Below are 13,159 nucleotides of genomic sequence, written 5' to 3' on the forward strand. Positions count from 1 at the left end.
TGCACCAGGCACTGTTGGGGCTACTAAGGCAAGAGCAGCAGCAGAGACAGATGAGGTCCCTCCCTCATAGGCTAGTGGAGGAGTCAGATGTAAGTCAGATCATCATACAGCCTCAGAAGGAAGAGGCCGGCTGAGCAGTTGGGCAGCCCATGACCTCATCCCACAGGGCCCTAGGCTAGGTTTCCAGCCAACACTCCACCTACCAGCCTTTGCTTGGTGCATCCCCTCTGCCTAAAACACCCTTTACCCTCCTCAAGGTCCTCATCGAAGATTTTCCCTTTCCTCAAAACTCAGCTCAACTCATCCCTGACACCTTCTTTAACCCAACACCCAGCACTTGTCCTTGTCCCTTGCTTGCCCAGACCACTGCTGCTCTGCCAGTAATATCTACGTCCCTTTAGCCCATTATTTCTCTTTTGCCAGTCAGGAAACTGAGGCCCAGAGTGGGCAGGTGTCTTGCCCAGATGGAATGGCCAGGACTAGAATCTAAGCTCACCAGCCAGTACCACATTCCTGGAGAGGCTGGAGACTGCAACTTGCAGAAAGTTCTCTGGGCAGTGGGAAGGCTGGGCCCAGGCCACAGGAGACACCCGTCTCTCAAAAATTCCTTCATTTCAGCTTAGGTCCCAAGGAGTACGGCCAAGGGTGAGGGTGCGGGCAGGGCTGGAGGGGCCCCTCCTCGCCGCGCCCCCCCCCCACCCCGAGGGTGGGAGCAGGTCCAGCTTGCAAATGCCTGGCGTGGCATCTGCCTGAGTCACATCCCGAAGGCAAGGGTGGGCATGGGAACCATTGGCTGTCCCCTTTCTGCTTACATATACACACACACCCTCCAGGTGGTTCTGTTTAGAGTCAGAAGGGCCCTGAAATCACTGCTGGACCCCCTCCCACGGTTCTCATATGCCCTCCCTGCCTGGGGAGCCCATGCTGAGGGCTGCCTCCTCAGGTACCCTGGAAGCCAGGCAGGCCTCCTGCTAGTCTTCAGCCCTGGTTTAGCCTGCTCTGTGAGACGGGGCCTGCTGGGGGCCATACCAGAGCTGGGAGGATCCTTAGCTGGGGGCCCTGGCACAGGCTGCCACTGCGGGGCTGGGAAGCCAGGTTGGCAGAGACGCCCTAGAGGCTGACTCAGGCTCTGCTCCGGCCCCTGCCCCTCCCAGTGTCCACAGCTGCTGCCTGGAATCTCCTCTGGGACCCACACTGGCACACTCAGCCCCCGCTCCCCCCCTGCCACACACACACTCACACCTACCATGCACACCAATGCTCATTTTTCTCTACTCACAACTTGGTTCCTGCTCACATGTTCATTGTGAGGCTGTATAACATACTGATTAAGAGTATGGACAAGTTTCTTAACTGCCCAAAGCCACTATTTCCTAATCTATAAACGAGCATCATCATAGCATGAACTTCAGAGGCTATTTGAAGAATTCCGTAAAATCGTGAATGTCAGCACCAGGCTCAGAGTAAGTGCTCAATAATCCTAGCTGTTTTTATTACTGTTGGCGTTGCCCCTACATATCTTCCCTCCCTATTTGTCCCAGGTCACACTGTCCCACCTGCTCTCACCATGCACGCGCTGGAGTCCACTCACACACTCGGGCTCACTCACATGCACACTTGCCTATGTCCCTTACACGTGTGTCCCAATTACGCAGACCCTCAAGTTCCTGTGGTTCCAACCCCAGGGCTCTCCCACTCCCCTCCCCTCCTCCACACTGGCTCTCAAGCTCCCAGTTACCCTCCCTACCACTCCCACATTCATTCCTGCTCACAGACAAGCCCCCACTTGCTCACCCTCGCTTTCCTCCCCCTTCCACACACAGGCACATTTGCTTCTGCTCACACCTTCCCTTGTACTTAAACTCACTCGCATTCCAATGCACACACACTCGCTCACTCACACACAGACACGTGCTTTACCCGGTCAACTTACACTTGGATCACAAAACCTGTGCACATACACCCGAACGATCCCAGGGCACGCCTCGGTACCTCAGCTGTCCATCCCTCCCAGTGAGGAGCAGGCACTACCCACCTCTCCCGAGGCACACTGCCCTCGGCAGACCCCTTCCTGGGCCACGCAGTGACCCCCCCCCCCCACAGCCCCGCAGGACTGTATCCTCCCGGCTGCTCCCCCTCCTCCAGTCTCAGCTCCCCAGCCCCTCCCAGCTCTCAGAATAGCCCCTGCCGCTGTCGCCACCGCCACCTCCACTGCTGCCACTGCTGAGCTGTCAGGGCCCGCCAGAGCCCGCTTCCCCAGCACGGTGCCAGCTGTCTCGGCTCACTCAGGGCAAGTGAGGACAGAGGACAGGCTTCTCTGAGGTCTGATGGGCGTAGCTGCTCTGCACCCCCGAGAACCCCCTTCCAGAACCCACCTGGAAGACCGTCAGCCTTCGGGGGAGCCCACTGCCACTTGCCCAGCATTTTCCCAGTCCCCAAAGGACTTTGCCTGTGTCCCTTTTGGTCCTCAAAAGCCCAGAGAGGGCTGCCTCCCCTTCATGGCTGAGATAAGCCGAGGTCTGGGGGGAGGGGTTTGGTCAAGGCAGAGCAGTGAGTTGGGAGCAGAGCCAGACCAGGGCCAGCCATTCCTAGCCCCTCCTGGGGGACTCGAGGGGACCCTCCCCTAAACTGCACAGAGAGCAAGAACCACCCCCCTGCCCCCACCTGCCGGTACTGAGCAGAGCCTGGTTGACATTTGATGCCACAGTTGTCAGGAAAAGAGAACAGCACAGGGGTGATGTCTGGGGACGCCTCTGGAGGGGGAGGGGCTGGTGCCCAGCGGAGGCCTCCAGGGGTAGAAGGGGGAGCGTCTGCAGAAGCCAGAGGGGACATCAGGACAGCTGGGAGAGCCTCCAAGGCAGGCTCAGGCCTGGCCCAGGGACAGTGTCAGGGAGTGGGCGGGGCTGAGCTGAGGCTGAGCGGCTGAGGGGGACAGTGCAGCAGGGGAGGGCACTGAGGCAAGATCCGAGGCGCCTTCAGCTGCCTTCACAGCCCAGGCCTGGGCCAGAGAGTCCTGCGGGCTCGGGGAGGCAGCTTAGACCCGTGACTGCCCAGTGCCCAAAAGCATGGGGCCCAGGTCAAGAGGGCCTTGTGTCCTCCTGGGCCAGGGGTCTGTACCGCCACCGACAGTGGCAGAGAAGTAGTGCTGAAGTGAGCTACTCTTATAGGCCAAGCCTGTCCCACCCACCATCCCACTTAATGCTATATCCTTATTCCCCTAAGTTTTATTGAGCACTTGCTAAGTGCCAGCCCCTGCAGAGTACCTGCCAGGCATGATAATCCTTGGGAGCAAGAACTCTGCCCATCTTGTTCACTGCTGTGTCCCCAGGAGCCAAAGCAGGGGCTGGCACAGAGACTTTCAATAAACATTTGTTGAATGGCAGGATAAACTCATTGTATTCTCACAACCACCCAAGAGGCAGACACTATTATTCCCATTTTCTAGATGAAGAAAGTGAGGCTCAGAGTAGGGAAGTGAGTAGCCTGCTTCCCTGAGACTCAAACTGGAGTCTGGGTTTGCTCCTTGCACAGCACTAGAGGTAGGGGAAAATGAGCTTCGGGGCAAGTCACTTCCCTTCTCTGAGCCTCACTTTCCTCATCTGTGAAATGGGAATGGCTATACTTACCTGTAGGGGATGATTAAGACCACCTGTGTAAGGTGCACAGCATGGAGCTGGCAAAGAGCAAATGCCAGACAAATGTATGCCCCCTTCATCCTACTCCACGTTGGGCTTGCCTGATATTCTAAATTTCCACACAACCACACCTGGTATCCATGATGCCTGTAAGTCACCCCTCTTTCTGTACAACAGGAAGGAGGTGTATTAGTTTGCTGGGGCTGCTGTAACAAAGTACCGAAGCGGCTTAAAGGAACAGGAATTTATTGCCTCACAGTTCTGGAGACTAGCAGCCTGAAATCAAGGTGTTGGCAGTGCCACGCTCTTTCTGAAGCCTCTAGGGGTGACTCCGTCCTCCCCTCTTCTAGCTTCTGGTGGTTGCTGGCAATCCTGGCTTTCCTCATCTGATAAACACATCACTCCTCTGCCTCTGTCTTCACGTGGCGTTCTTTTCCGTCTCTTCTCCACGTCTTCACATGGCATTGTCCTCTCTGTGTCTGTCTCCTGCTTATGATGACACCAGCCACACTGGATTTAGGGCCCACCCTACTCCACTGTGACCTAATTTTAACTAATTACATCAGCAAAGACTTTATTTCCAAAAAAGATCCAATGCTGAGGTTCCAGGAAGGGCGTGGTTTGGGGGTGCGGGGAGACACTATTCAAACCCAGTACAAGAGGTGTAATGGAAAAGGTGTGGGATTTGGAGACCATCAGGACCAGGTTCGAATTTCACCTCCTTCACTAGGAGGCTGTTTGACTGTAGACGTCTCTGAGTCTTGTTTCTTACCCCTGTAGAGCGAGGACAACAACTCTGACCTCCCAGGGATGTTGAAAGGAAAAGATGAAATGAGCACTTGACAGCCATGCCCGGCAGAAGAAGACCCGCATCTCACTGTGGCCTCACTGCCCTGGCCCGCCCCGTCCTGCCCATGTGACCTCTCCTCGGGATTGTCCTGACCTAGCCTGTCATTTTCCTGATCCAGTGATCCTATCAGAACACTGAGCTGCAGTGTTCTGCTCCTGGCCCTGCTAAGTCACTTCTCTGTTCCTCAGAGCCTCTGTTTTCTGATCAAACAGGTGAGAGGCCTGGAGCAGATGATCTCAAAGGTTCCATCTGAAGCTGATGTTCGCAGAGCCCTGATACCGCCTCACAAAATACTAAAGTAGTCTGGAATTCTATAGAGCCGTGGCTGTTCAGGGAAGGAGTCCTAGGGAAGGGAGTGAGGTTTCTAGGAGAAGGTTGCCTCTTCCAGCTGCCCCCGTCTTGCCAGGTCCCCCGCGGCCCACCAGGCCATGGAGGCAGCAGACTTCCCCAAGCCAGTGAGACTCTGCCTGTGAGGAGCCCCCAGAGGGCCGCCCACAGCCCGCTGGGTTTGCTGCTTCTCCCCTCGGCTGCAGCCACAGCCCCATTGCTGGATGACAGGTAGCTATGGAGAGAGGCAAGTGCCAGCCCCACCAAGGACTTCCTGTGTGACCCTGGACTGGTCCCTTACCTCAGTTTCCCCGTCTGCAAAATGGGGATCACAACACCTACCCCCGGAGTGGGCAGGAGAATGAAAGGAGATGACGTGGAGAAGGAGCTGCGTAACCTCTGGGGCATTGTAAGGATGTCTCTCTCTGGCCTTCAGCGTGGCCTTGCCCTCTGTCTGCTGGGCCCATGCAAACATCACCACCTCCCCAGCCTGACTCTCGGCCTGAGGACCCACAGCATGAGGCGTGCTGGGAAGAGAGGCCGTGGAATCCCAGTGAATTAGGGTAATCAGAGCAACCAGCCCCCTGAGGCACCGGCTGATAGGAGGAGGGAGGAGGCCAACAGTGACAGAAGGCCTCCTGTGTGCCAGGTACCGGGCCATGTGCTCTTGCTCATTTCATCCTGACAGCCACACTCTGGAGCCATCGGCACTATTCCCATTTTGCAGATGGGGAAACTGAGAGCATCTGCTAAGGAAACTGAGGCAGCAGCTGCTGGGGAAACCTCACAGGGTGGTTGTGAAAATGATATAATAATAATATTTAATAAATATCATCATCGGGGACTTCCCTGGTGGTGCAGTGGTTAAGAATCCTCCTGCCAATACAGGGGACACGGGTTCAAGCCCTGGTCTGGGAAGATCCCACATGCCACGGAGCAACTAAGCCCGTGCGCCACAACCACTGAGGCTGCGTGCCACAACGACTGAAGCCCGTGTGCCTAGAGCCCACAACAAAGAGAAGCCACGGCAATGAGACGCCCACGCACCGCAACGAAGAGTAGCCCCCGCTCGGCGCAACTAGAGAGAAAGCCCGCGCGCAGCAACGAAGACCCAACGCAGCCATAAATAAATAAATAAATAAAGTAAATGTATAAAAATAAATAAGTAAATAAATATCATCATCATCATCATCATTATCAAGTGCTTACTTATCTTACTTATTTATCAAGTGTAGCCTCTATGCTAACTGATTCCATGGTTCTCCCTTGAGCCTTAATTAACCCTGAGAGGTTGGTATTATTTTAGAAGGGGCAGCAGAGACTCAGAGAAGTAAAATAACTTCTCCCAGGTCACAGAGCCAAGAGATAAGACAGAGTTTTCCAACCCCAAACCTGATGTTTTCACCACTGCAACTGCTTTCTCTCACCTTGTTGCTGCCTGCACAGGTGAGTAATGCCATGTAGTGGTGGCACAGACTGCCCAAGCCAAGTGCGGCTGACAGGGTAGCAGGGACGGGATGTGCCATCGTTTCCATCCATGTTTTGTGAAACATGCTCAGCCCACACCCTTAATTTCTACTTTTTAATCATTGCAAGTTGACACTTAGACTAAGAGAAGCCAAAAATGTAGTCCATGCAAATGATACCACTTTCCTAAGCTCTCATCACCCAGGAGCCAACAGATGGCCCCCTCAGGTGGCCCGGCCCTGCCCTGCCCAGCACCCTGGGACCTGGGTCCAGCCCCAGCCTTCCTTGCAGCTGCTTCTCTGCTGCTCCTCTGGGTGCTCAAGCATGGCCCAAGCATGGCCCACACTACAATGACTGCAACTCTAGCTGCAGGCCCAGGCCAGCTGAATGTATCCACGTTCTGCAGCTGCCTTTCGGAGACCTCCTCACCCAGTAGAGGGACCTAATGCCATATACACTCGCCCCAGGCCTGGCTGCCTTCTGTGTGCTTGTCCTTAGCCTTCGTTTTATCTCCTGGACTCCCCTTCATGGCTCAGCGTCAAAAGAGCACAGGAATTGAGCCCAACAGGCCCAGGTTAGCTTCCTGGCTCTAAGTCGGTGACCTTGGGCACTTCTTCTCCCTGAGCCTCAGTTCCTTACCCTTAGGCAGCTTTGGCAATACCTACTTCACAGGACTATTGTGAGGATGATGGCAATAATGACCAAAATAATGACAATAATACTTATTAAGGGCCTAACAAGTGCTAGCTCTATGCTAAGTGATTCCATGGCTCTCACTGATCCTTCATCAGCTGGAGAGATTGCTATTATTTTACTGTCATCCCCATTTCACAGATGAAGACGTAGTAACAGAAGTTTCTGGCATATATTAGGCACTTGACAAGTACTAGTTCTGTCTTACAGCTTTTGTTTTTTTAACAGTCAAAATTTATAAACTAAATCAGCTACGTTCAAGCCATGCTGGGATACACAGCCGTTGTTCCCACCTAGGACATCTATACGTGTCCAGCTTGCTCTGTGACTCCAGCTTGGCAAACTGCATGCCTGGACTGCTTCCTTGTTCTGAGATATCTCATCCTCAGACCCTCCCAGCTGAACCTGTGAAGAGGCTGCGCTGGGATCAGGAGACGTGGCCCCAGCGCCAGCCCTGCTGATGTTTCTCTGCACTCTTTTGTGCCTCAGGTGCTTTGTTTATGTCTCAAGGGAGGGTGGTTGGAAAGGAGTGGTAGATAGCAGGTGCTCCAAAACTGTTGGTCCGCAGCCTCTCCATCCAATTTAGTCATGTGAATCAGTCAGAGTTAAAGATCAATCCAAAATACTGATAAGCCCAATACACAAGGGAGCTATAAACACAGGGAACCAACCAAGGGTCAGGTGTGGAGAGAAGGGGGCATGGGCTCTACTTGTGGGGCTGGACGGGCCCTTTGTCCCCACAGTGCAGCATGTGCAACCCACTTTGCCTGCTGGGAAGCATAGTTACCCCTTGTATTCTATTGCAGTAACTCTCCTCAGTTTAGGTTTATGGTTCATCTCTTCTCCCATTTTATAACAAAACCCTTACTCCTTTCCCTCAGTTAATCGTGCTATTGTTATCGCATGTGCCATTTTATAAAAACTGGAATGTCCCCCAAGTCCCTTTTTTGGAAGTGGACGTGGCATGAAGGATGGATGAGGGAGAGAAGCACAGGTGCAGGAAGTAAGTCACATGTAGGGTAAAGACGGAACCAAGGCATCATCCACTCCCACCCAACAAACTCCCAGCATCCTTCCAAACTCCCAGCATCCTTCCAAACTCCCAGCATCCTTCCAAACTCCCAGCATCCTTCCAAACTCCCAGCATCCTTCCAAACTCCCAGCATCCTTCCAAACTCCCAGCATCCTTCCAAACTCCCAGCCTTCTTCCTCTGAGAAGATTCCCAGACCCCTGTGGACATATCAGTCCTTCCTCCTCTCTTCCTGGTGCCTGTTTCTTGTTCTGCTCACCCTGGGCTGTACTTATCTGTTCCCACATCTGTTTTCTGGTCTGTGAGGTCCTCTAGCACTGGGTCTTATCCTACTCGTGTCTCAGATCCTGCACAGGACCTGAATGGGGGGAGGGAGGGGGTGGGGAAAGGGAATAAGAGAGGCTTCACAAAGGTGAAACGTTTGAGATGGGTCTCCTGATAATTCCCTGAGCACTTATTAGATGCCAAGTGAGCTTTTCAAGAATAAGAATGACATAGCCAGAAAAACATTTACCTAAAGGGCCTCCTACAGAGACAGGCACATGATAGGCACTCAAGAAGTAACAGCCATGGTTACAGTAGGGAAACGCTGGAGGCCACCTGGAGGAGATTACGTTATGCCACAACCACGCAGAGGAAAACTATGTAGCTCTTAAAAAGAATAAATAGACCTCCAGGTGCTAACACAGAAAGGTGGCCATAATGTGACATTAAGTGGAAAAAGTCGTAGTGCCTACAACATGCCAGGCACTGTGTGTAATATGATTCTGTTTCTATCAATTCTACACATGTACATTATATTTGCATGTATGGATGCACATACATAAAAAGTGCTATATATATATAAAAAGGATTCTCCCAAATTGTTAAGATTAGTTAGTTCCAATCAAGAGCCAATATTGGGGGTTGGGGAGAGCCTTCCGTTCTACTTTATATAGTCTTGCATTGTTGAATAGTTTTATAACAAATTAAGAACAGTGAAGGAAAAAAGAAGTAAATGCTATAATGAGTGCCTCAGGAAGAGTCCAGCTGACAACCCCAGTGACTTGGCAAAGGGGTCCAGCAGCCTGGTCTCTTTGCCTCCATCACCTCCATCACCTCTGCTGAGTGCAGAGGGTAGGTAGACACTGAGTCTGATGGGGAGGCCCATAGGAAAGGTTCCAGGAAACCAGGGAAACCAGAGTTAGGTAAATTGCCCTCCACTGAGGAGGGATGTGACTGGTGACCCCTCTGGAGACACAAGGGTCAGGTCAGATCCATGAGTATTAGCCCCAAGCTTAGGAGACTGATTCTGTGCTGGAGCTGAGCCCTGCTCTCTCTGTGGGCCTTGAGACAGAGTCATGAGGACAAGACCCCATGCTCTCAGATCAGGTGGGAGCCTTAGAAATCATTAAGCCCGTTGCCCCCCTCGTCCCATTATCTGGATAGGAACTTAGTCCCTGAGATGGTGTAAGGCATCTGGGTAGGGGCAGAGCTGGCCAGAATGCAGGCATCATGATTCTAAATGGGAGATTTTCCAGGCTCCCTCAGAGCCTCCCAGGTGGGAGGGGCATGGTGAGTAGAAAGAGTATGGATCTTGGAGACAGACAGACCTGGTTCTGGACCTTGATGCCCACCCTTGAGACCCTAGAGCCTCATCTGCCTCCTCAGGAAAATGGAGACAACACTGCCTATCTGAGGGTAATTGTGAGAATTGAAGACAAGTTTAGTAGGACTTAATATGTGTTAGGGGTGAGTGGTGTCTTTAAGAAGAGATGGGAATTTATGGATAAGGACAAGGGTAGCTGGAGATTTGGACTCTGGTCTTTAGGGTTCACGGCCTGATATACCTTAGAGAGTAAAATCTACACCCAGTCCAGGCAAGAAAAGGTGGAAGAGGGTAGCAGTTAAGAACTCGGGTCTGGAGTAAGTCCCTGATGCAAATTCTAGTTCATTTCTAATTATGTGCCATCTCTAGGACTCACATTCTTCATCACAAAAATGGGGATAATAGTAGTTCCTACCTTTCAGACTTATCATGAAGATTAAATGAAGTAATGCATGTATTAGTAAATTGCCTAGTACAGTGCCTGGCACTATTTGGGGTTATAAGGCAGAGGCACTCAAGCCCTTTCTACCTGAGAGAAAAGGATCCAGAGTTCCTAATAGACATCAGGTTATGGCTGGAAGAAGAGACCATCAGAAACAGGTGTGTGGCTTTGGCAACCACAATGTGGAGTGGTGCAGAGGGCAAAGGCCTAAGAGTCAGACAGATTCGAGATGAATACTAGCATCACCATCTTAGCTGTGTAACTTCAAACAAGTTACTGCACTTCTCCAAGCTTCAGTTTCCTTATCCCCCAAAATGGATTGCTGTGCCTGTTACTGCTTGACCAGAACATATTAGAGTAAAACTCCAGATTACTTTGCCCAAGGCTCCTTCCCTCCATCTGTTTCTTCCCCAGCTCCTCGCTCCCGACCACCATCTCAGTCTCCAGAACAGAGCACTGGGCTTGGAGTCTCAAAGACTTGCTTTCCAGACCCAGAACATCAGCTGTTACCTGTGGGACTTTGAGCAAATCACTGTGCTTGGCAGAATCTCAGTTTCCATGTCTGGGATGGGGAGACTCCTCCGTCCTCACAAGGTTACTGTGAGTAACAACTGAGGCAATAAATGTGAACATACGTGAACGTGCCTCACCCAGTACTTTGAATAAATGTTCACTGTTCACTATGACTGAATCTTTACAGTATTTTTTTGGGGGGGCCACTTACATTTTACAAGTCATTTTAAGGACAACTTAATCTTACTCTCCATAGCCAAATGATCACCTTGAAACTGAACATGGAAAGAACATGTATATTGAATCCAGGGCCTGGCTTAGATCTTGGCTCTAGCTCGTAGCCTTGGGCAAGGCCCTTCATCTCCCTGAGTCCTAGTTCTCTTAGCTATAAAGAGGCACTGAATTTATCTGAAGGAAACCAAAACACTATTTCGAAACGATATCTGCACCCCCATGTTCATTGCAATATTATTTACAATAGCCAAGACATAGAAGCAAGCTTAGTGTCCATAGATTGAAGAATGGATAAAGAAACTGAGATGCGCGCATGCGCGCGCGCGCGCGCGCGCACACACACACACACACACAGGAATATTATTCAGCCATAAAAAGGAGGAAATCCTGCCATTTGTGACAACATGGATGGGACTTGCGGTTATTATGCTAAGTGAGATAAGTCAGACAGAGAAAAACAAATACTGTATGAACTCACTTATATGTAGAATCTACGAAAAAACTAACTCATAGATACGGAGAAGAGATTGGTGATTGCCAGAGGTGGGGAGTGGGGGGTGGGCAAAATAGATAAAGGTGGTCACAAGCTGCAAACTCCCAGTTATAAGACATGTAAGGTACAGCATGATGACTATAGCTAACAATACTGTTGTCTATTTGAAAGTTGCAAAGAGGGTAGATCTTAAAAGTTCTCATCACAAGAAAAAAATAGTTATAACTAGTGTGGTGTGGGTGGTAACTAAACTTATTGCAGGAATCATTTTGTGATGTATCCATATATCAAATCATTATGTTGTACACCTATAACTAATACAATATTATATGTCAATTATATACTATTTTTTTTAAAAAAGAGGCAATAATAATACCTACTTCACAGGGTTGTTGTGAGCCTGATAATGACAATAATAATAATAACAACAACAACGACAGCTGTAGGAGAGGGCTGGGACCTGGCCTCACAATCACCCACCAGGGTAGGCCAGCTCTGGAGAGGTAGACCAGATACCCAGGCAGATGGAGGTGTTTCCATTGAGTAGACCATCACTTGCAAACACACCTAAAAACATTGCCATCACCTGTGCTTCAGCTGTTACTCCAGGTGAGAGAGGGAGCAGGCTTGGGGGCTGCAAGTATGAAATTGGGTTCCCAGGTAACTCTCTGCACAGCCTCTTGGCAGACAATAGCTGCCTCTTGAAGCAAGGTCTGGAGTTTGGCTGGGAGGGTCTGAGGATGAGATATCTCAGAACAAGGAAGCAGCCCGGGCATGCAGTTTGCCAAGCCGGAGTCACAGAGCAAGCTGGACACAAGCAGATGTCCCAGGTGGGAACAACGGCTGTGTACCCTGGCTTGGCTTGAGCATAGCTGATTTAGTTTATGAATTTAGACTGTTGGAAAAAAAACAAAAGCCAAAAGCCATAAGACAGAACTAGTACTTGTCAAGTGCCTACTATGTGCCAGAAACGTCAGTTACTACATCTTCACCTGCGAAATGAGATGACAGTAAAATAATAGCAACTTTTCTTGGTTGATTAAGGATCAGTGAGAGCCATAGAATTACTTAGCATGGAGTTTGTATTCCATAAGCTCTTGATAAATAGAAGCCCATATTATCATAAGGCATAGGGCAGCCGGGAGGTGGTTCACTGAGCCAGGGATCACAAGAAGGGGTGGGAGCTTCAGAGGAAGTGATGGATTTGGTTTGGGGGCACTGAGTTGGAGGTGTCTGTGGGACAGCCAAGGAAGACATCTGGCAGGCATTGATGTAAAGCCTAAAGCTCTGGGATGAGGTGGGGACAGGAGATGTGAACTTGGGAGCCCTTGGCACCAAGATGGGGAAACCATGGGAGGGGGCTAAGACCCTGGGGTGTTGTGGAGCAAGATGTGAAGACAGCAAAGAGCCAAAGGGGGATGCTGAAGGATGCCAGTGTATTAGGGGGAGCAGAGCAAGGGCAGACTGTGAAGGACTCCGGGAACTGCTAAAGGAGTTGGGGAAGGAGCAGGCAGGGAGCTAAGAAATGGTGGACTCATGAAAGCCAAGAGAAGAGAGTAGTTAAAGAAGAAGGAACTGGTAAATAGTGCGAATGTTGCAGACAGGTCAAGAAAGCAAAGCTTAAAAGAATGTGCTACAGTATATGTTTTCTCAGACCAGTGCAGGCCCAAAAGTGAGGCAGCTGCTGCTCCCAGTATATACCACCAGCCCCCAGGGAGGACGAGGCCAACCTCTAAAGCTCACATAGGAAATCCTAGCGAACTTCCCTGGTGGTCAGTGGTTAAGATCCTGCTCTTCCAACGCAGGGGTGTGGGTTCGATCCCTGGTTGGGGAGCTAAGATCCCTCAGGCCTTGGGGCCAAAAAACCAAAACATAGAACAGAAGCA

Source organism: Balaenoptera borealis (assembly GCF_965194805.1).
Source record: "Balaenoptera borealis genome assembly, chromosome: 1".
NCBI lineage: Eukaryota > Metazoa > Chordata > Mammalia > Artiodactyla > Balaenopteridae > Balaenoptera > Balaenoptera borealis.